This window comes from Schistocerca piceifrons, chromosome 10, assembly GCF_021461385.2.
Source record: "Schistocerca piceifrons isolate TAMUIC-IGC-003096 chromosome 10, iqSchPice1.1, whole genome shotgun sequence".
NCBI classification, from domain to species: domain Eukaryota; kingdom Metazoa; phylum Arthropoda; class Insecta; order Orthoptera; family Acrididae; genus Schistocerca; species Schistocerca piceifrons.
The window spans coordinates 28,524,562-28,547,995 of record NC_060147.1 but is presented as its reverse complement, the minus strand read 5'-3'; positions in this window follow the sequence as shown (position 1 = coordinate 28,547,995).

Sequence of the window (23,434 nt, the reverse complement as noted above, 5' to 3'; positions counted from 1 at the left end):
TTTATGACCACAGGCGTGAAATAAATGAAATTTAGTGTTCACTGTCGAAGAGCGTCAGACTTTTGGACGAACACCATCCTCACAGTTCCGTAGAAAGCAAGGAGGGAGATACATATGCAAATATTAGCTTTTGACAGCTCATGCCCCCTCTTTCTCAACCAGGAAAAATATGTTAAGTTGGTGCATAAATTCATAACGTTTACGTTCCTTATTTTGGTTTTGCGGTTGCTTCGGGTTTATTTCTCGATTGTCAATTTTTGTTTATAGTTCACTATTGCTGTTTGAATTTACATGATGTCATTTCGTGATATGGAGATAGCGAATGGAGTTGTGGACGCTAGAAAATGTAGTGCCAAGTCGAGAAGTCGGAACATTTCCAACATACGAGGTGCGACAAAGTAATGAGACTGATATGGAAAAAAATGTTTCTTGTCGTATTAGTCAAGTTTAGTGTTCTTTCCTTCAGAGTAGTTCGCTTCTTATTGCACACAGTTTTTCCAGCGCTTTTACCATTGATGGTAACATTTCTGTAATATCCTCCAAGACCCTCGTGACAGATTTTTGGACATCTTGTGTTGTTTGAAAATGGTGTCCCTTGACCGCCGTTTTCACTCTTGGGAATAGAAAGAAGTCGCACGGAGATGTGGTAGTACTGAAATTTGTTTTGAGGTTAAAAACTGCTGGTAGCTCCATAATTGTGTGAGTTGTGTTTACATGGAATGGACTGGGTCCTATGGTCCAATTTAATCGATCATTGACTAGAAACAGTTGTGTTGGGCTAGTTGGAGGCAATTTGCAGCCAAATAATGATGTAATTTTTATGGACGACAGTGCGCATGTCACCGGTCACAAACTGTTTGCGACTGGTTTGAAGAACATGGTTGGCAGTTCGAGCGAATGATTTAGCCACCCAGATATTCCGGCAAGAATCTCAACGAACATCTGTGTGACATAAGCGGGAGATCAATTGGTGCACAAAATCCTGTCTCTGGCAACACTTCTGCAATTATGGACGGCTATAGATCGTAAGACCTATCAGTAGTGACAGGTGAATCAGCGTCTGTAAGTTGGGTTGATATGATGTTTGATGTGTTGCTTACAGTGTTCTTAACACGCGCTATGGTGTGCAATATAATAACAGAACACTTAGAAATGGCTGATGGTTCTTGTAATCTTCCTTGAGAAGGCTGCTTTGATTCAGCTCTAATCTAGTCTGTCGTCTGCAATAAACATCATTCCTGCTTAACCCCTGCAGCCTATATCGTTTGGAACGCAATGCTGAGGTCGAATCTCTTCCCAGTATTAACAAACCGGCGATTCCTTGATGCCTCAAGGAGCGTTCCATCAACCAGTACCTTTTTTCGTGAAGTTCTGCAATACATTCCTTTTCTTCCAGATTCCTCTCTTAAAGGTGGTACTTGAAACTTTCCTGCGGAAAGGCCGATGTACCCGTGTTGACACAAGGCTACCTCGCAGATTTTTTCTTCCTCAGTGCTCCTTAGCAGAAGCGTCCCTCCGTGATGTACCTGGTGTCTGGAGGCTCCTCAGTATTTTTAGCGGACACGTGCAGTACCGGGGCGCTGCTTGCTGCTCGGGACGCTACTGCCCGGCGTCCATCTCGCTTTTATTTTCGTCGCCCTTTGATCCGCGTCCCACGCCTCTTCCATGTTCTCTGCTTCCCTCCCGTCATCCCCGCCAAAAAGATGGACACGACTTGGCAGAACTCAGAGCTTGCAATATTTGTCTGTCCCCGAATACTCTGAAAGATGTTCTTTTCAAATTATTGACTTTGCACGAGTTCCGAGTCGTTAAGCTCTTGCGAAGACATTCTTTATCCAGGATATCGATTGCTAAACGTACCACAGTCTGCGGCCAGTAAAGTGAACGCAGTCAGGGGTGTCCACCCGGGACCCATGGGCAGCATGTGGCCCGAAGCAAGTACCAACCTGGTCAAAGAAGTGAGCAAAGTGAGTACCTATCACATGATCATAAAACAACTGCTTAAAATTACGTTTATGTAAGGTTATGATAAACTGAGTATTTTAAATTTGAACCTCCTGCCACACGATGCTGTATTCTCAGTGGTGCATCGCGTTCTTAACACTGCCCTGGAGTCTCGTTGCTATAACAGGCCAATCAGCCAGCCACGCTTAACGATGCCAACTGCGTGATAGATTTAACATTTTAGGTGACTTAAACAGGCGTTTTAAAGCTAGAAACCTACAAATCTGTACAATATTTCAAACATTAAATACGTTCTAGATGAAACGATCTATGGCACGCACAATTTTTTTTCGTTTCAGCACTTTGACCAAACATAATCCCAAACACGATATGAAATATGCAGCCATGCTCTTCAACATGATGCAAGAATTTCAACATCCATTTCAGGATTTCCGAAAAAGTAATCATAATTTTTGTATTTACGCGAAACCTTTTAAAAACAATGCTGATACGTCCCCTGAAGATTTTCAGATGGAATGCATAGAGTAGCATTCTGGTGCAAAAAAAAGGAAAAGAAAGAAAGAAATTTTCTTGTGTGTCTTTTACAAATCATACATGCCTACAGACAAATATCCGTTGTTGAACAGTCATGCGTTATATGTGTCATATTTGTGTGGAAGCACGTACGTTGCTGAACACTGGCTTTCAAAAGTAAAGCACACAAAGAGTAAAAATGAAACCTAAATCTCTGATGAACATCTTGAGAACACACTGAGAATTGCAACCACTTATATCGAACCAGATATTGATACATTAGTTTCCGAAATTCAGGATCTAACGTCACTTTAAGTCTATGATTCGCACGGGTCCACCTTGATCGAAAACACTTTTGTTGTTTTCTAATTTATTCCCAAACAAGTCTGATCGACAAATATCGCCATTATTACATGTGTACTGTTAGAGTCCAATAATGTTTTACAGTGTTTCATAAGTATGCTATTTCTGCATGTTTTAGAATCAAACTACACACTGATGATCCCGATATTTATCGCTGAAACTAGTTTGGGAATAAACAAATAATAAAAGTGTTTTGCATCAAAGCGGACCCACAATCCCATTTCGTTGTTTTTGTATGCAAACACGGACCAATTGAACAGTTTCAAGATAAAATTATTATAAAATTATTGATCACATGTCACTATAAACTGTCAAAATAATTCCATTTTGCTTTATTAGAATAATCGATCCTCAATTAACAAATTCTAAATTACTTAAATATGGTAATTGATATCTCCAAGATTTTCGTTTATTTATTTATTTATTTTGTTATTATGTGCGACGTAAAAATACTTGTCTTTTTCCAATGTGGCCCCGCTAAGGTAAAAGATTGGACACTCCTGTTCTAGGTGATATTTTGGAGCTGATCTTTTCGATGGTAGGCCTGTGTACCCCGTTGTCCAGAAGAGAGAGCTTTAGTCATTTTTGTTTCTGTTTCCTCTGTTTCCGCCTTGCTACGGACAAGTCGTATTTCCTCCTCCTCGACAACTAGTGGAGCTGGCTTGTAGGTGAGGACATGTTTCGATAGCCGTTCTAGTACGACAGTCAACGATGATTGCGGTAAGACGGCGTCATACTCGAGTTGCTTGGCGTAATATTTTGTTTGAAACATTTTCAACTCTACAGGTGTACCTGAAGTCGTGTTCAGACTTAACGTCTGTTATTCAAAGAGAGATATCCACGTTGCTCGTGGTGCAGTATCCATATTTCACCTGTCCATCTCTAACTTTGCGTACTGGCTTTGTTACATTCCCATAGGTTTAATGACGCTAAAACGTTTTATGGTATATATGAAGTTTTCTTTTGTTCTGATTGCCATATTATCCATAATGGAATAACTGTAAGTTGATTCTTTGTCACTGTTCATTGATTTGCTGAGTAATAAGCTGGAATTTCTCAAAACTTTGCTGTACTTTCCTAGCCTATTCGATTATGAAATCTGCACAGCATCTGAATGGTATACCTGCTCTTACATTCATTATTGCGACTCTGCTCGATCTGAGAACAGTGAATTGTGCCTTCAGCGGAACTATTAGTTAGCTCAGTTGGTAGAGCACTTGCCCGCGAAAGGCAAAGGTCCCGAGTTCGAGTCTCGGTCCGGCACAGTGTTTTAATCTGCCAGGAAGTTTCTTACAGTGTCAGATTGCACCAAAAAAAATGGCTCAAATGGCTCTGAGCACTATGGGACTTATCATCTGAGGTCATCAGTCCCCTAGACTTAAACCTAACTAACCTAAGGACATCACACACATCCATGCCTGAGGCAGGATTCGAACCTGCGACCGTAGCGGTCGCGCGGTTCCGGACTGAAGCGCTGAGAACCGCTCGGCCACAGCGACCGGCTCCTCGAGGTCTAGCTTAGGTAGGTTGTTGTTGTTTGCTTGTGAGTTGGCGAAACCAGCAGATATAAAAGCAAAAAATCGCCTTAAGTGTCTTGGGCTTCGCAGAAATTTCAAGACATTCTATATACACAGAAGTGTCATTCCGTAGAATTGTGATAAACTCGCTCTTTAGAGGCTATCGAGTGTGGTGTGTGGTCTTTTAGTAATGCAACTCCTTTCAGAAGTATATCTGGAATGCATCCGCGCAGTATCTTGCTGCTCGCTGACATGAATAATCGCCGTGATTCACGGAGAGCTAGACAAACCGAGCGTGTGGACAGGCATTAGCCAGTCGCAGCGGGCAGTTGGGAAGTGATTCATCCGCGTGCCAGGCTGTCTGACAAGAATTCAAACAGTGACCTGCTCGATAGCGGATTACACACAGATCAGCTTGCGACTGTAAACGTGACAACCTAGTTGCAGTATTGCAAAATATGCGTGTGGTGGTGATCCACCATCCAAGCTAGAGCGCTCCTATAAGAAACATGGTCTTTTATCCGAACATGCTTTCACACAAGAATCTGGGCAATCCTCGTGGAAAGGTACCCAAAAACAAGCAGTCCAATTCGTTAGCTCTCTTTACGTAGTCTCCTCGAAAACAAATCAAATTTATATTCTAGGTAAACTCGTCACTTTTCAAATTGTTCTACAGCTCTCTAGAGAGGAGCAATAAAAAGAACGAGACAGCATGAATGTTATCACAACGTAAGAACAGAATTTGTCACCTTAATGCATAATCGTGTGATGTGGGGCAGTATTTGACTCAGTTGATCCGTAATCACAAAGGGTAAAATTGCAAACTACATACCTCGTTATGCGATTGGCCCACAGATCTCACCAATATCACATCACGTGTTTCTGACGCTAAAATGCCGAAGTTGGTAGTTTCCGGAGGTAAACTTGCCTGCAAGGAAAATCCTGTGTTTCTACATCTACATCATCACGCGGCAAACTATTGTGAAAAGCATGTCAGGACGTAGTTTCGATTTTGGTACCGTACGTTAGTGTGTCTCCCCCTTCTGCTTGAATCTGTGTTCAAGAGTTTGCGGATTCAGATTCTTCAACATTGCTGTGGCATTCTTTCGCAGATGAAACGAAACTGTGACCATTCGTGCCGCCCTTCTTTGTAAAGGGTCAGTGTCCGCTTTTAGTCCTATTAGGTAAAAAATAATAAGTTGAAAAAATGTCCGACAGATGGCGCTTCATCTGATCAGAATAGCAATAATTAGCATAACAAAGTAAGACAAAGCAAAGATGTTCTTTACAGGAAATGCTCAATATGTCCACCATCATTCCTCAACAATAGCTGTAGTCGAGAAATAGTGTTGTGAACAGCACTGTAAAGCATGTCCGGAGTTATGGTGAGGCATTGGCGTCGGGTGTTGTCTTTCAGCATCCCTAGAGATGTCGGTCGATCACGATACACTTGCGACTTCAGGTAACCCCAAAGCCAATAATCGCACGGACTGAGGTCTGGGGACCTGGGAGGCCAAGCATGACGAAAGTGGCGGCTGAGCACACGATCATCACCAAACGACGCGCGCGAGAGATCTTTCACGCGTCTGATAATACAGCTTCACTAAAAGCGCCTTTTCAGGTAACATCAACATCCTGCGACTGTTGGCGCATCTGATTCTCTCTCTCATTACAGCTCCTTTTATACACGATTGTCATGCGCAGTCATTGACGTTTTGCTGTCCAGCGCCATCTGTCAGACATTTTCTGAACTTTATTTTTGTTTTTGGTTCTAATAAAACCCCGTGTCATTCCAAGCATATGTGTCGATTTTTACCTCTCTATCTACATTATTCCGTGGTTTATTAAATTTTCAAATTTATACTGACTTCTTGATCACCCGGTACATTTGTGATCGACCGAATGACGGCAACATGCTATCGAAACGCGCTGTAACAAGTGACTGAAGTAGTAAAAATTATTTGATAAGTCTTCGCATTTGTTTGTGCACTGTTTCTCGTGGCAAATTAACACAGCTTTCGAATGGTCGTGGTGTATAGGTCCAGTAGCTGTGTAAATACGCTAGAGGCGGCGGTAATGGCCCCAGACACGGCGGTATGTAGAAGCAGTGTGTAGGTGTGGCGGGACGTGTCCGTCAGCGCTCCAGGGCAATGCCTGCCTGCCTACCTGCCCGCTAATGGCCTCAGGGGGCGTCTGCTCTGCGTCAGGCGGGCCCGGAGTATATTGGGCGGTGTATAAGCCTGGCAGGTATAATACGGCGGCCGCGATAGCACGTGACGATGGCCAGACGCCGCGGCTCTGCTCTGCTCTGCCGAGGTATTTATACCTGCCTGCGAGGGCGACGGGGGGCCACACCTTCTCAGCCAACTTGCACTCTGGCGTGGCCACAACGCTGGAAATCCGGCGCGAAAACGTCTCCACGGCGGAAACGGCATGCTGTTCATTCCCTCGTTACTTGTACATCCAAACACAGCATAATTATACTCTGCGGCGACAAAAGTCATGAGGTATCTCCTAATACCCTGTCGGGCCTCCTTTTCGCCGGCTTGATATAGCAGCTCGTTATGACATGGATTCAACAAGTCATTGAAAGTCCCCTGCTGAAATGCTGAGCCACGGTCCCTCTATAGCTCTCCATAGTTGCGGAAGTGCTGCCATTGCAGGATTTTCTGCGCGAACTGATCTCTCGCTTATGCCCGAAGATCGTGGTCTAGCTGTCGCGTTCTCGCTTCCCGAGCACGGGGTCCCGGGTTCAATTCCTGGCGGGGTCAGGGATTTTCACCTGCCTACAGATGACTGTGCGTTTGGTGTCATGGGGTTTCCTACGAGCAGTGGCGCACTAAACCTGTCAGAGGCCCGGGCCGGCAAAACAAATTGGCACTGTCTTTTCTTCACTAACTCTTTTTCCGCAATTATGTAGTCTTTTCTTTATCTCCATATTTGTTTTGTCAGGTGGACAAGAATGCTGCCGTTGAGGAACGATTTCACCATTTGCAATTTTTAAACGGCCTTTGCACCTACTCCGTTCATAATTGACGCACATACAGGTCGTATATTCTTCATTTTTCCTATAAATACGGCCGGCCGAAGTGGCCGTGCGGTTAAAGGCGCTGCGGTCTGGAACCGCAAGACCGCTACGGTCGCAGGTTCGAATCCTGCCTCGGGCATGGATGTTTGTGATGTCCTTAGGTTAGTTAGGTTTAACTAGTTCTAAGTTCTAGGGGACTATTGACCTCAGCAGTTGAGTCCCATAGTGCTCAGAGCCATTTGAACCTATAAATACGGTAGCGATGACCATCCTTGGTAAGACACGGCCTCCCTTTCGTTGTTATCATTTCCATCGTGTACACTGCGTAGATCAGAAGTCGTATAGGAAAACGCACGCAACGAAAGCTATCGACGACGACACTCTCTGAGAAACGGTGACAACTCCTGCACTGAGGGCGAGCGACTGGGGTAGACAAGCAGTGGGGGAGGCTCAGTTCGCAAAAAACACCTCGCTAGGAAACCGGTTGCTCTGGACAGCTTCGCTACCTGCTGCACCTTTGTAGGAAATCCCACGATTGGAAACCCCACGTAGCTGTGTGTTTGTGATGCCCTAATCATTTCATTATCATTCATGAAAGTGGCGAGGTTGGACTAAGCAAACGTTGGGATTTTTTACGGGCACTGACAGCCGTGCAGTTGAGCGCCTCACAAACCAAACATCAACATCATCGTCACCCCTCGTTTATGTCCCATAAATGTACGATGGGATTCATGTCCAGCTATGTGAGCGGCCAACTCATTCGCTGGAACTGTCTAGAATGTTCTACAAATCGTTGTTGTTGTTGTTGTCTTCACACCTGAGACTGGTTTGATGCAGCTCTCCATGTTACTCTATCCTGTACAAGCTTCTGCATCTCCCAGTACCTACTGCAACCTGCATCCTTCTGAATCTGCTTGTGTATTCATCTCATGGCCTCCCTCTACGATTTTTACCCTCCACGCTGCCCTCCAATACTAAACTGGTGATCCCTTGATGCCTCAGAACATGTCCTACTGACCGGTCCCTTCTTCTAGTCGTGCCACAAGCTCCTCCCCAATTCTATTCAATACCTCCTCATTAGTTATGTGATTTACCCATCTAATCTTCTGCATTCTTCTGCAGCACCACATTTCGAAAGCCCTTATGTAAACTATTTATCGTCCACGTTTCACTTCCATACAAGGCTACACTCCATACAAATGCTTTCAGAAACGACTTCCTGACACTTAAATCTATACTCGATGTTAAAAAATGTCTCTTCTTCAGAAACGCTTTCCTTGCCATTGCCAGTCTACATTTTATATCTTCTCTACCTCGACGATCATCAGTTATTTTGCTCCCCAAATAGCAAAACTCATTTAGTACTTTAAGTGTCTCATTTCCTAATCTAATTCCCTCAGCATCACGCTACCTAATTCGATTACATTCCATTATCCTAGTTTTGCTTTTGTTGGTATTTATGTTATATCCTCCTTTCAAGACACTGTCCATTCCTTTGAACTGCTCTTACAAGTTCTTTACAGTGTGACAGAATTACAATGTCATCGGTGAACCTCAAAGTTTTTATTTCTTCTCCATGGATTTTAATTCCTACTCCGAACTTTCCTTTTGTTTCCTTTACTGCTTGCTCAATATACAGACTGAATAACATCGGGGACAGGCTACAGCCCTGTCTCATCCCTTCCCAACCACTGCTTCCCTTTCATGCCCCTCGACTCATATAACTGCCATCTGGTTTCTGAACAAATTGTAAATAGCCTTTCGCTCCCTGTATTTTACGCCTGCCACTTTCAGAATTTGAAAGAGAGTATTCCAGTCAAGATTGTCAAAAGCTTTCTCTAAGTCCACAAATGCTAGAAACGTAGGTTTGCCTTTCCTTAATCTATCTTCTAAGACGAGTCGTAGGGTCAGTATTGCCTCACGTGTTCCAACAAGTTTACGAAATCCAAACTGATCTACCCCGAGGTCTGCTTCTACCACTTTTTCCATTCGTCTGTAGAGAATTCGTGTTAGTGTTTTGCAGCCGTGACTTATGAAACTGATAGTTCGGTAATTTTCACACCTGTCAACACCTGCTTTCTTTGGATAATAATTATGATATTCTTCTTGAAGTCTTAGGGTATTTCGCCTGTCATATACATCTTGCTCACCAGATGGCAGAGTTTTGTCAGGACTGGCTCTCCCAAGGCCGTCAGTAGTTCTAATGGAATGTTGTCTACTCCCGGGGCCTTGTTTCGACTCAGGTCTTTAAGCGCTCTGTCAAACTCTTCACGCAGTATCATACCTCCCATTTCATCTTCATCTACGTCCTCTTCCATTTCCATAATACTGTCCTCTTCAAATCAGCTGCGGATAATAGTGGCCTGGTAACACGTCGCATTGTCATCCACAGAGATTCCATCTTTGTGTGGCAGCATGAAGTCCACGAATAGCTGCAAATGGCCTCCAAGTAGCTGATCGTAACCAAATCCAGTCAATGATTGGATTACTTCACCAGACGACGCAGTCCATTCCATGTAAACACCATTATGGAGCCACCACCGGCTTGCACAGTGCCTTGTTAACTTGGGTCCACGGCTTCGTGAGGTCTGCTCCACACTCGGACACTACCATAACGTCTTATCAACTAAATTAGGGACTGTTCAGACTACGCCGCGGTTTTCCCGTCGTCTAGGGTCCAACCAATATGGTCACGAGCCCAGGATAGACGCTGCAAGCAATGTCGAACTGTTACCAAATGCAATCGCGTTGGTCATCTGCTGCCATAGCCATTAACAGCAAATTTAGACGCACTGTCTTAACGGATACTTTTGTCACGCATTCCAAATTGATGTCTGCGGTTATTTCAATCAGTGTTGCTTGTCTGTTTATCACTGACAACTCCACGCAAACGTTGCCGATATCAGTCGTTTATTGAAGACATCGACCACTGCATTGACTGTGGTGAGAGTTAATGCCTGAAATTTGGTATTCTCGTCACACTGTTGACGCTATATATTTCAGAAAACTGAATTACCTAACTATTTGCGAAATGGAATGTGCCATGCGTATAGCTCCAACTACCATTCAGCGTTCAACGTCTTAATTCCCGTCCTGCGGCCATAATCACGTCGGAAACCTTTCCACACGAATCACTTAAGTACAAATGACAGCTCCGCCCATCCACTGCCCTTTTATACCTCGTGTAGGCGATCCTACCGCCTTCTGTTTATATGCATATCGCTATTCGATGACTTGTCACCTCAGTGCATAGCGCACGAAATATTTTAAAAAATCAATATCCGTAAATAGCTAAACATAGAATAACAAATGATACGATACGCGAAAGGCAAATTCTTAAAACTTTCTTTTGAACGTGCTGCCTGTGAGATAGTTTGAAAACCGCCGACAGGGGTGCCGCCGATCGAAGTTGCTGGATATGGCTTCGAACGCGGCACAGATGAGCGACTGAAATTCGGAAGCTACAGTCGGCATGGGTCGGGTCACGTGACGTGTCTTACTAACAACTTTGGAGACGCCATGTTGGATTTCATCGTATTTTGTTATTTCTGCATTCCGACTTGCGCGCTATCGCAGTATGCCGTTTTAAGGCAATGACGCATTTAACATTCATTACAAACGTCAGTCTTGGTGCGACCTGCTACGGTTAAATGTCAGTTAACCGAACACTGTTGTTAAAACCCTTTAGGAGATTCCAGGATAAATAATACTACTACTCACAGAGTTGTAAGTGATGGGCGTTGTGTTGTGCTCATATTTATGCGGTTGTGGAGGCAACGGAAGTAGGTTCGCGTCCCCCACATGCAAATAACTTTTCCCATATGCTCATTTGTAAGAGACTGCGGTTTTTTCTGATTCATGCAGCAGATGTATGTTGTGCAATATTCGACGTAAGTTACATATAGACCAAATAGCGTGCGTGCTCTCTCAAGAACAAGTTTCTTCGATTTTGTGACCTCGGTCTCAGTCCGGCTAGTGAAACGACCAACAGTGATATTTGCATTTGTGAAGATCACAAATATTTTGCTGTTTTTCCGAATATGTTGCCCTTTCTGAGGCTGTGGTTAGACAGTGAACTAAGTTCACAGCTTCAGTCAGTGGCGGTGGATAAAATGACTTCAGAAATCAGCGAGTATATTACTTCAACAGATTCAATTACTTTTTTATAATTATGTAGCAATATAGGCTGCAATGTATTTCAAACACATTTTAACGAAAGAATATGAGCGGCAAATAGCTTACTATCTAGCCCAATAAAATCTTTTAACTTAAAATGGGCCTCTTATTATTTATTAATATACACGGGATGTACAGTAATGTACGAATACCACATACAATAATCAAGAAAGCTAAATATACCGGGTATGCGTACCAACACTTAAATTGCTGACCCCAGACAAAAACTTCGAAATCGCCGGACATCTGGGTCATATCATATTCTGTAGACATGTTTTTACCCTGAACGCCAAAGCAGTTACCAAAAACTACTTTAAGCGACACCAGACTTTACCAGTTTATCAGTGGAGTAACCCCCTCCCCCCCGCCATTAGCCCCCCCCCCCCCCTTGACCGACTTTTAGAACCACCCCTGGCTTCAGTTGTTGCGACTGAAACATGCAGCAATGACATTTATGTTCTTGCGTGTCATATAAGTAATTACCACAAGACAAACGCTTTCGTAAATACGGTCATCAAGGGAAAGATCGTACAACAACCACACGTAAGCGAGGGACGTCACGTAATCCAAACGCCAGCCAAACTCCCGGTTGTAGCCTCGGAATTTTAGTCACTCATGGTGGAGAAAGCATTCTATACGCTAGCATTTGTCTGTTGCTGATCTGAAGTGAGTGTGTGAAGAGGTTTCTGTGGCAAGTTTCGGAAGACACTACCAATGAACAGTAGCAGAGTAAAGTGGTATACGAGACTGGAAGGGCATTACCAGCATCCTAGGGACGTTTTATTCCCTTTATACAGATGTATGAAGTGAAGAAGCCAACGACCTTGTCGTCAGTTCACCGAATTCAAGTGCTGTCGGGCTTGGCTAACACTTGGATGGGTGACCGTCCGGATCTGCAGACCGCTCTTGGCAATCGGGGTACTTCAACCCTTGTGAAACCAATTGAGGAGCTACTTGACTAAGAAGTAGCGTTTCCGGTTACGAAAACTATCAACTGCTGGGAGAGCGGTGTGCTGGTCACCTGCCCCTCCATAACAGCATCCATCCGATGAAGCCTATCGTCAGCGGACGACGTGGCGGTCGGTCGGTACAGTTGGGCCTTCCGGTGGCTGTTCTGACGGAGAAAGAAAGCAATAAAGTGTATAAGTTGCTATTTCAACCTCCAGTTTGACAAGTAGTGCCGGCCGGGGTGGCCGAGCGATTCTAGGCGCTACAGTCTGGAACCGCAAGACCGCTACGGTCACAGGTTCGAATCCTGCCTTGGGCACGGGTGTTTGTGGTGTCATTAGGTTAGTTAGGTTTAAGTGGTTCTAAGTTCTAGGGGACTGATGACCTCAGAAGTTAAGTCCCATTGTGCTCAGAGCCATTTGAACCACTTGACAAGTAGTCTCAAACGAGTTGTACGTGGTCGATAAATAACGGACACATAGCAGACATGTAGCACAACCCGAAATACAGCTCTGACTCTGAGCAGGTTCTAATGAAATCGACGTCAACAGGACACGGTTCCCTGGCCTCCGTGCCTACAGCTGCTGGTAGTGCTCTCTTCGCTAGAAATCTGGTAGCCCCATCGCATCTGCCGAGGGGTACGCTCCGTGCCACTGGGACACTGGGTGTTAACAGTGGCGCTAAATATTTCATCAGCTGACCGCCAGGCGGCGCGAACAACGCTGTCGTTGCTTAATAATGCACGACGGCCGCGTGGCGGCGCGTTAAAACCTGCGGGAGAGCGGATGGGGACCGCCGTGATTGCAGGGCCGTGTCCTGCCGCGACTGGGGCTAAGTGGCGACCCTGACAGGACAGCACAACTGTGCAGACCCAGCACAATTAAACGCTGCAAGCTGGTCCACTTGCTATCAATACTCCTGCTCGCCTCTGTAATGGGTTACACATTAAATGTAACGTTAGTTTCTTGTTACAGACTATTTTTTTTGCTGTAGTTGTGGTCGTGTGAGTGATATTTCTCTGCATACACAACTTCCACTGTTGTAGCGGGTAACTCCATAATAACGCAAAGCAGCTGCATGGCAGTAGATTAAAATCATACAGCGAGACCGACAAATCCGATAAAGTTATTTACACTTAAGATGACCAATAAACCTTACCTCCCTCCCCAATATTCTTCGAAGACTAACTTCCATATAATTACAACTTGAAACGTCTGATTACTTTACAAGTGAATTAACGTGTTATACTAGAATCAAGCATGTACGCGAAAAAAAAACTTAAGAACATGTTTGAAATTACGTTTAAAATTCTGTGGAAGGTGCTAAATACCGTTATTATGAAACGCTGGATAAGCATATTCTGGGTAATTTACCGTCCTTTTTGAGCAGAAGCTAGTTTTTCACGCATCTTAGTTTTTTTTTTTTTTTTTTTTTTTTTTTTTGTCTTCTGACTGGTTTGATGTGGCCTGCCATGACTATCTGTCCTGTGCGAACCTCTTCATTTCAGAGTAGCACATGCAACCTACGTCCAATTATCTGCTGGATGTATTCCAGTCTCCCTCTACAGTTTTTGTACTCTAGTACCATGGAACTCAGTCCTGATGTCTTAACAGATGTCCTATTATCCTGTCCCTTCTCCCTGTCAGTCTTTTTCACATATTCCTTTCCGCACCGAATGTGTGCAGAACCTTCTCCTTCCTTAACCGTATCAGTCCATCTAATGTTCAACATCCGTCTGTAGCGCCACATCTCACCGAGCGAAGTGGCGCAGTGGCTACCACACTGGACTGGCATTCGGGAGGACGACGGTTCAATCCCGCGTCTGGCCACCCTGATTTACGTTTTCCGTGATTTGCCTAAATCGCTCCAGGCAAATTCCGGGATGGTTCCTTTGAAAGGGCACGGCCGGCTTCCTTCCCTAATCCGATGAGACCGATGACCTCGCTGTCTGGTCTCCCGCAAACAATCCAATTCCAACCACATCTCAAATGCTTCGATTCTATTCCCGTTTTCCCACAGTCCATGTTTCAATACCGTACATTGTTGTGCTCCGAACATATATTCTGAGAAATTTCTTCCTCTTAGTGGTTATGACGTCAAATCTCCTGTAGTGTGTGTGATACAATGATATCATTTTGCAGGTACAATCAGTGGTGTATGTGGATATAGCCTGCAAAATTTGTTGCAGATAGATTTACAATTAAAGAAGTAATAACTTAAAACGTCACGCCTGATGCTGTAGCTAGAATCGATGAACACCGAAAATTTAGCAAGCGATTAAGTTCCTGTCTTAGATTCTTTTGGGCGGTGTCAGCGACAAAAAGTTTCGAAAAGGTTTGAAACCGTGTGTAAGTTAGGTTGAAATACCTAAGTGCTATAATTCTCAAATATTGGATGAGTACAGTGTGCGTAATTTGCGTGCCGTAAGTTTCACTGCCTCAAGACTTATACACGGATTCCTAGTGTGTGAACCTTGAACATGACGTTGTACCTCATAATAAGTAGATTTTGACAGCGTCTATAGCTTTTAATTCGGCCTAAATTATATGAAATATTGCAAACCAAATCACTGTTGCCCCTGGACGGCATTAGTTAGCCAGCCTGCAAATGGGACCGTTCACTACGAACATGATTATCCCTTTAGTGATGTACGATGTGTCAGAGTGGCGTCACAAATGTGAATCATTGTTAACGAAGTTACAACAAACTCTCCTTCCTTTCGAAATACTCCTCTCGCTTTTTCTACACCGCTGTCTACGTGCTCGTTAAAAGCAATCCATTACCACCCTCTTCAACAACTCTGCCGTTTTTGCTTCTACCTCTTCAACAGTCTGAAATTATGTTCCCTTTAACCTCTCGCTTTTGCGAATGGATAAGTCACAGGGAACTACATGTGGTGAATACGGAAACTATTCTAGCAGAGGAATGTATTCGCCTGAAGACGATGGAGACGCATTTCATCGAAACGTTGCTACGAGACGAAGACGCCACAACCCGTGAAGACTTCATGTAAGAAATGCGCTTTTCATTTTATTAATTCATGTATGTTTACTTTGTTTCGCGACGTGGTAGCGAACGGACGTATACTTGGATCCGTCCTACCGGTATTGTTAAAAATGTGTTGATTACAAGTATTATAAAAAGTTATTACAAATGGAATATTTATTCTTACGGTTATTATTTCAACTCCTATCTGTTGACCATTTCACTCGCCGCCGAGATCCTGCATCCAGAGCTTCGGTGCAGACAAGAACAATTAACGCCGTATCTGGAGAAGCGTTGATGCATCAACATTGTCACACTGAAGACCAAACACCATGGAATTCATGTGAAGGTAATGACTCAGACTTGATAGCCACCTACTTTGTACGCAGTTTACTTATAATAAAAATATTGTGTTTCACGTGTGTAAGAGCTTATAGATCGACAATTTGATTATTTCGTACCACACACGGCTGGAAGCAGCAGTATGTAATGCAAGTTATGTTTGCTGACCTTGAATGTAATGATAGTCAAGGTCTGTTGACACTGGTATCAGTCAAAGTTCACATAAGATTATGCAGAGATGATTAAATGACCTTCAAAGTTTTCTCAACTATTCTTTCCAATCAATTTTTCCCAATTACTGAATCAATTATTAAAACCCGCCAGGTTAGCCGAGAGCGCTAATGCGCTGCTTGCTGGACTCGGGTAGAAGCGCCGGCCCCGGATCGAATCCGACCGGCGGATTAACGACAAGGTCCGGTGTGCCGGCCAGGCTGCATGTAGTTTTTAGGCGGTTTTCCACATCCCACTAGGTGAATACCAGGCTGGTACCCCTGTTCCACCTCAGTTACATGACTCGCAAACATTTCAAACACGTTCGGACTATTTCATGGGTTACCCTAGACACAGACAGGATGGGCATCTGGCCACCCTCTGACACTAACATTGCCAAATCCGTAGTAACAGGGCCGATCCCGCGTTGTAATGGAACGAAGTCCCAAAACAAATGATTCAATCAATTACACTATTGGCCATTAAAATTTCTACAGCAAGAAGAAATGTAGATGATAAATGGGTATACATTGGACAAATACATTATACTAGAACTGACATGTGATTACATTTTCACGCATTTTGGGTGCATAGATCCTGAGAAATCAGTACTCAGAACAACCACCTCTGGCCGTAATAACGGCCTTGATACGCCTGGGCAATGAATCAAACAGAGCTTGGATGGTGTGTACAGGTACAGCTGCCCATGCAGCTTCAACACGATACCACAGTTCATCAAGAGTAGTGACTGGCGTATTGTGACGAGCAAGTTCCTCGGCCACCATTGACCAGACGTTTTCAGTCGGTGAGAGATCTGGAGAATGTGCTGGCCAGGGCAGCAGTCGAACATTTTCTGTGTCCAGAAAGCCCCGTATAGGACCTGCAACATGCGGTCGTGCATTATCCTGCTGAAATGTAGGGTTTCGCAGGGATCGAATGAAGGGTAGAGGCACGGGTCGTAACACATCTGGAATGTAACGTCCACTGTTCAAAGTGCCGTCAATGCGAACAAGTGGTGACCGAGACGTGTAACCATTGGCACCCCATACCATCACGCCGGGTGATACGCCAGTATGGCGATGACGAATACACGTTTCCAATGTGCATTCACCGCGATGTCGCCAAACACAGATGCGACCATCATGATGCTGTAAACAGAACGTGGATTAGTCCGAAAAAATGACGTTTTTCCATTCGTGCACCCAGGTTCGTCGTCGAGTACACCATCGCAGGCGCTCCTGTCTGTGATGCAGCGTCAAGGGTAACCGCAGCCACGGTCTCCGAGCGGATAGTCCATGCTGTAGCAAACGTCGTCGAACTGTTCGTGCACATTGTTGTTGTCTTGCAAACGTCCCCGTTTTTTGACTCGGGGATCGAGACGTGGCTGCACGATCTGTTACAGCCATGCGGATAAGATGCCTGTCATCTCGACTGCTAGTGATACGAGGCCTCTGGGATGCAGCACGGCGTTCCGTATTACCCTCCTGAACCGACCGATTCCATATTGTGCTAACAGTCACTGGATCTCGACCAACGCGAGCAGCAACGTCGCGATACGATAAACCGCAATCGCGATAGGCTACAATCCGACCTTTATCAAAGTCGGAAACGTGATGGTACGCATTTCTCCTCCTTACACGAGGCATCACAACAACGTTTCACCAGGTAACGCCGGTCAACTGCTGTTTGTGTATGAGAAATCAGTTGGAAACTTTCCTCATGTCAGTACGTTGTAGGTGTCGCCACCGGCTCCAACCTTGTGTGAATTCTCTGAAAAAGCTAATCATTTGTATATGACAGCATCTTCTACCTGTCAGTTAAATTTCGCGTCTGTAGAACCTCATCTTCGTGGTGTAGCAATTTTAATGGCCAGTAGTGAATTACCAAATCCGCACCCCTATACAACCATCCAAGTGGCCAACCGTATCACGCAATACCTGGACGTCACTTTTGTTTTAGTGCGACACGGTGCGGGTGTCTGCAGAGGACCTGGTCTCCACTTTGGAGCTCCGTGTCCGGCCCTGTAGAGCACTTGCCAGCAGCCGCTGCGGCGCTGGCTGTTGGCCTCTGCAGTGGATTGGCGACGCCTCTGTCTGAGGCGACAGCCCACCTCAGCACGCCGCCAGCAGCGCGACCTCTACATTATTAACCGACGCAGGGCCGTAACTCCATCAGCCCTGTGGCCCTCCCCTCCCCCCCTCACTTCTTCCCCCCCCCCTTCCCCCGCTCGCCAAAGTCAGCCCCTCCCAGTCTTACGCGGTCCTTCCCTCCCTTCTGGTTCCTTTTCTTTTGAAGCCCCTTCTGCCTCTTTCCTCGGCGCCAGCAGTCCTAATTTCATTGGTACTAATCAGGGTGCATTAGCAGACATAATGCCATCGACTGTGAGGAGTCAAAGGGACCACTTCCCTAACTGCGATCCGCCTCTCCCGCTGGGTGCAGAGTTTCCTAAAGTAAACGCCCCGCATCGAAACCACTAATCTCCCCGAAATGCAAAACATTTCGCTGGCTATTTGGTTAGGCCGGTATTACATTATCAAATTTCTTTGTCAAAGATATGATCAAAGATATTACCAAATATTCGTCAAATTTATTTGACAAAGATCTTCGACGTGGCGCTAAAAACGTGTATTACACTGTCATATTTTTCGTCGAAGTTCAAGATGGCTGACAACAACAACTTATTAACCGAAGCAGTTACATGTACCACAATTGCACTGTGTGCACATGTGGAAGAGAAGTTGGGGGGGGGGGGGGGGGGGTAACGTACCTGGGTGAAGCCGTGTGTTTTATGACGAGACGATAAAAGCATTCAACAAAACTTCTTACGTGAGCTTGTAATGGAGAACGTCAAGTCTTGCATAAATTACATTCATAAAACTTTGTCAGCATGACCAGGGAGGATGCAGGATTCACACTCATTGCAGTGGAAGTTCGAGAACATAATAAAATAATTTTTTTACGTACGAAATTTCATTATTTTTTAACTTACTAATGGCTGCATTTGTTGCTATAGGTACACTTTTCTTCATAAGTAAGAGAGATTCTTCGATGAATTTTGCACAGCATACAAACCATACTTAAAGGTGTATGAAACTCTAGAATTTTCCAAATCTATTAAAAACTGTGGTAAAAATTGAGGTAATTAACTATAAAATTTGTGTTTTTCCTAAACATGAAGTTTAAAATATAACAGACCATTCGTTTTTCATAAATTAAATATCCGACATCGCTGCCGCCGGAAATACAGGGTGTTACAAAAAGGTACGGCCAAACTTTCAGGAAACACTCCTCACACACAAATAAAGAAAAGATGTTATGTGGACATGTGTCCGGAAACGCTTAATTTCCATGTTAGTGCTCATTTTAGTTTCGTCAGTATGTACTGTACTTCCTCGATTCACCGCCAGTTGGCCCAGTTGAAGGAAGGTATTGTTGGCTTCGGCACTTGTGTTGACATGCGACTCATTGCTCTACAGTACTAGCATCAAGCACATCAGCACGTAGCACCAACAGGTAGTTTGGGCAGGCATTGTTGGTGATGTCTTGATTGGGCCCCACGTTCTTCCACCTACGCTCAATGGAACACGCTATTATGATTTCATACGGGATACTCTACCTGTGCTGCTAGGACATGTGCCTTTACAAGTACGACACAAAATGTGGTTCATGCACGATGGAGCTCCTACACATTTCAGTCGAAGTGTCCGTACGCTTCTCAACAACAGATTCGGTGACCGATGGATTGGTAGAGGCGGACCAATTCCATGGCCTCCACGCTCTCCTGACCTCAACCCTCTTGACTTTCATTTATGGGGGCATTTGAAAGCTCTTGTCTACGCAACTCCGGTACCAAATGTAGAGACTCTTCGTGCTCGTATTGTGGACGGCTGTGATACAATACGCCATTCTCCAGGGCTGCATCAGCGCATCAGGGATCCCATGCGACGGAGTGTGGATGCATGTATCCTCGCTAACGGAGGACATTTTGAACATTTCCTGTAACAAAGTGTTTGAAGTCACGCTGGTACGTTCTGTTGCTGTGTGTTTCCATTCCATGATTAATGTGATTTGAAGAGAAGTAATAAAATGAGCTCTAACATGGAAAGTAAGCGTTTCCGGACACATGTCCACATAACATATTTTCTTTCTTTGTGTGTGAGGAATGCTTCCTGAAAGTTTGGCCGTACCTTTTTGTAACACCCTGTAGATCTCGCAAGAACGGGAGCAACGACGACTAAAGAGAATCGTTAAAAGTGACTGAAATGCAACCCTTCCGCGCATTACTGCAGATTTCAATTCTGAGTCATCAACGAAACATCATTGATGTGGGCTTTCGGAGCCGAAGGCTCACTCGTGTATCCTTGATGACAGCACGGCACAAAGCTTTACGCATCGCCTGGGCCCGTCAACACCGGCATTGGACTGTTGATTGTTGCCTGATCGGACGAGTCTCGTTTCATATTGTATCGAGTCGATGGACGTTTACGGGTATCGAGACAACCCCATGAATCCAAGGAACCTGCGTGTCACCGGGGGACTGTTCAAGCTCGCGTAGTCACTGTAATGGTGTGGGTCGTGTGCAGCTGGAGTGATACGGGACCCCTGATACGTCTAGACAGGACTCTGACAGATGACACGTATGTAAACATCCTGTCTGATCATCTGCATCCAGTCATATCCATCGTGTATTCCGACGGACGTGGGCAATTCCAGCCGGCCGATGTGGCCGAGCGGTTCTAGGCGCCTCAGTCTGGAACCGCGCAACCGTGACGGCCGCTGGTTCGAATCCTGCCTCGGGCATGGATGTGTGTGATGTCCTTAGGTTAATTAGTTCTAAGTTCTAGGGGACTGATGACCTCAGATGTTCAGTCCCATAGTGCTCAGAGCCATTTCAACCATTTGGCAATTCCAGCAAGGCAATGCGACACCCTACAGAGCGGCTCCAGGAAGACACTTCTGACTTTAAACGCTTGCTCTGGCCACCAAACTCTGCAGACATGAACATTATTCAGCATATCTGGGATGCCTTGCAACGTACTGTTCAGAAGAGATCTCCACCCCCTCGTTCTCTTACGGATTTATGGACAGCCCTGCACGATTCACTGTGTCGGTTCCCTCCAGCACTACTTCAGACATTAGTCCAGTTCATGCCACGCCGTGTTGCGGCACCTCAGCGTGCTAGCGAGGGCCCTACACGATTTTAGGCAGGTGCAGTGTCTTTGGCTCTTCAGTGTATTTGTCATCCTGATGAAATAAGCGGGACGAACACGGAACAACTTTGGTCGCGATATTGAAGTAAGAATTTGTGATCTGTCATTGCATAGAATTCTCGCAGGCGTTTTCAGATGACACAATGTATATTATCGTACGACTTAGCAATTGTTGCATGCTTATCGCGATTGAAAATCATAGTGGAAGAGGCAACCAAGTGAGATTGTGGTGTTCGTGTAAGCTGCATTTTACTTAACTAAACGAGTGGCAGTTCTGTCGAGGAGCAATATCAGGTAGGTGTTAGCCACGAGGGAGCAGTAACTGCTGCGCAGAAGCAAACTCATTTCTGACGTTCTGCGCATGACGTCACTGAGGAACAGCTCTTGGCCCGCGCGAAGTGCGCGTCTGAGCTTTGTGTTGTCGTGGTTCGTCCGTGTTTTGTTTCGTGCGTGTTGTCGTTGCCGTTTGGTTATCTTTGTAGACGTTTTTATGATCATCCATCGCCATTCGAGGTAAAGACTGTTGTTGTTGGGAGCAATCGCATCGTCTGTTGAGCCAGATGAAGAAGGAAGATTCGTGACTGCAATTGTTTTTGGCAATATCCTGCCTGATATGTCTGAGGCGTTGGCAATGGTTGAAGGAGAGAAGGAGATAGAAGATTTAGATTTTGGAGTAGGAGAATCCGATGTGCCTCCAATGTCACTGGCTTCCAATTGTAGCACTGAAGGATTTAAATATCTTGCTGGATATGTAGCTTATCGATGCAGACAGTATGACAGATCACTGGCCACACCCACTAGGGAGTTACTGACACTGCCTGAGGAGACATCGAGAGGATGGCTGGGCATGGTTTCTCGTGGCGGTTTGCTTGTGCCTTCAGAAACGTGGCTCGAAACAATTAGCTAATTTGAATTAATTTTTGCCCAGATCCATGGACACGACAGTTTGTCCAGGGAAAGTGGTGTCATCAAGAACCTGTGCGCTATACTTACCGAGCGATTCCCCACTATTCACCCAGAAATCATTAAGATTTACGCTAGGACGAGAACATTTATCCGACTGCGTTGGCTGTCTGCAAAGGACAAGTCAAAGAAAACAGTTGCCGCTCAGCAACGGAAAGCAAGGAAGTGGTATTTGTCATCGCTTTAGAATGTAAATAAACAATATTTGCGAAAGTTAAATAATATATAAACTTAGTGATAGAAGTGAAGGTCCTCTGACTGTATTTGTTTCACAACTAGCAAGACTCTATACTGACAGTGCCAAGGATTGGCTTATTGTTTCCCACACTACACACCAACTTTGCTGAACGGCGGACTCGGTAAGTTAATTTACCACTATTTCCTGTAAATCGTATTTTGCAGCACTTTTTTGATTCAATGCCCTTTTATATAAGTGAATTTTAACAACTAGGGCAAACATTATACATCCACCTTGATAAAAATATAAGCCAAAGGTTTGAGGTGTGAGAAAATTAAGAATGTGTGTGTGTGTGTGTGTGTGTGTGTGTGTGTGTGTGTGTGTGTGTCAGTTCAGGTAGGTAATTCAAATGCTTCCTACAAATGAGGCAATTGCATAATTTCTTGAGTGAAAACGACAGTGTTTTTGTAGACATGATGTAAACAGAATATAAATGAGCGTTACATAGAGCTTGTCTACAAGTTAACACTTTTCCCAGAGCCAAATTTAGATAATTGAATGCTCATTTCGAACGTTTACTTCGTAGAGTACTGCAAAACAGACTGTACTTTGCACTTATTTTTGTATAGTTTGATCTATAGACGCTTGATTTTATTAAAGTCAGCACTCAGCAGTGTCTGTTTAAAGCTGGACAAGCTACAGAATACAGCAGTAACTTTCTAGAAATAGCAGAATAACAATTTACCTTTTACTATTTCTGTAGAAACTGAAACATTTCACAAATACATCGCTTAAATGCGCGGGCTGCGTCTTGTAGCACTGTTGCAGAGGCAGCGGCGGTTCCTTCGTGACGTCACAGCCTCAGCCAATGGCAGGACAGAACGCTTACTGCTCAACCTTTTTTTTTTTACGGACCTTGGGTGTTAGCAAATGCGTGCAACCTCATCTTTCACGGTTTCTATTTATGTTCTCCTATATAACTAGAATTTTGTCATTGCTTTTCTCTTTAAGTCCTTCCATCCTTCACGGATTTTTG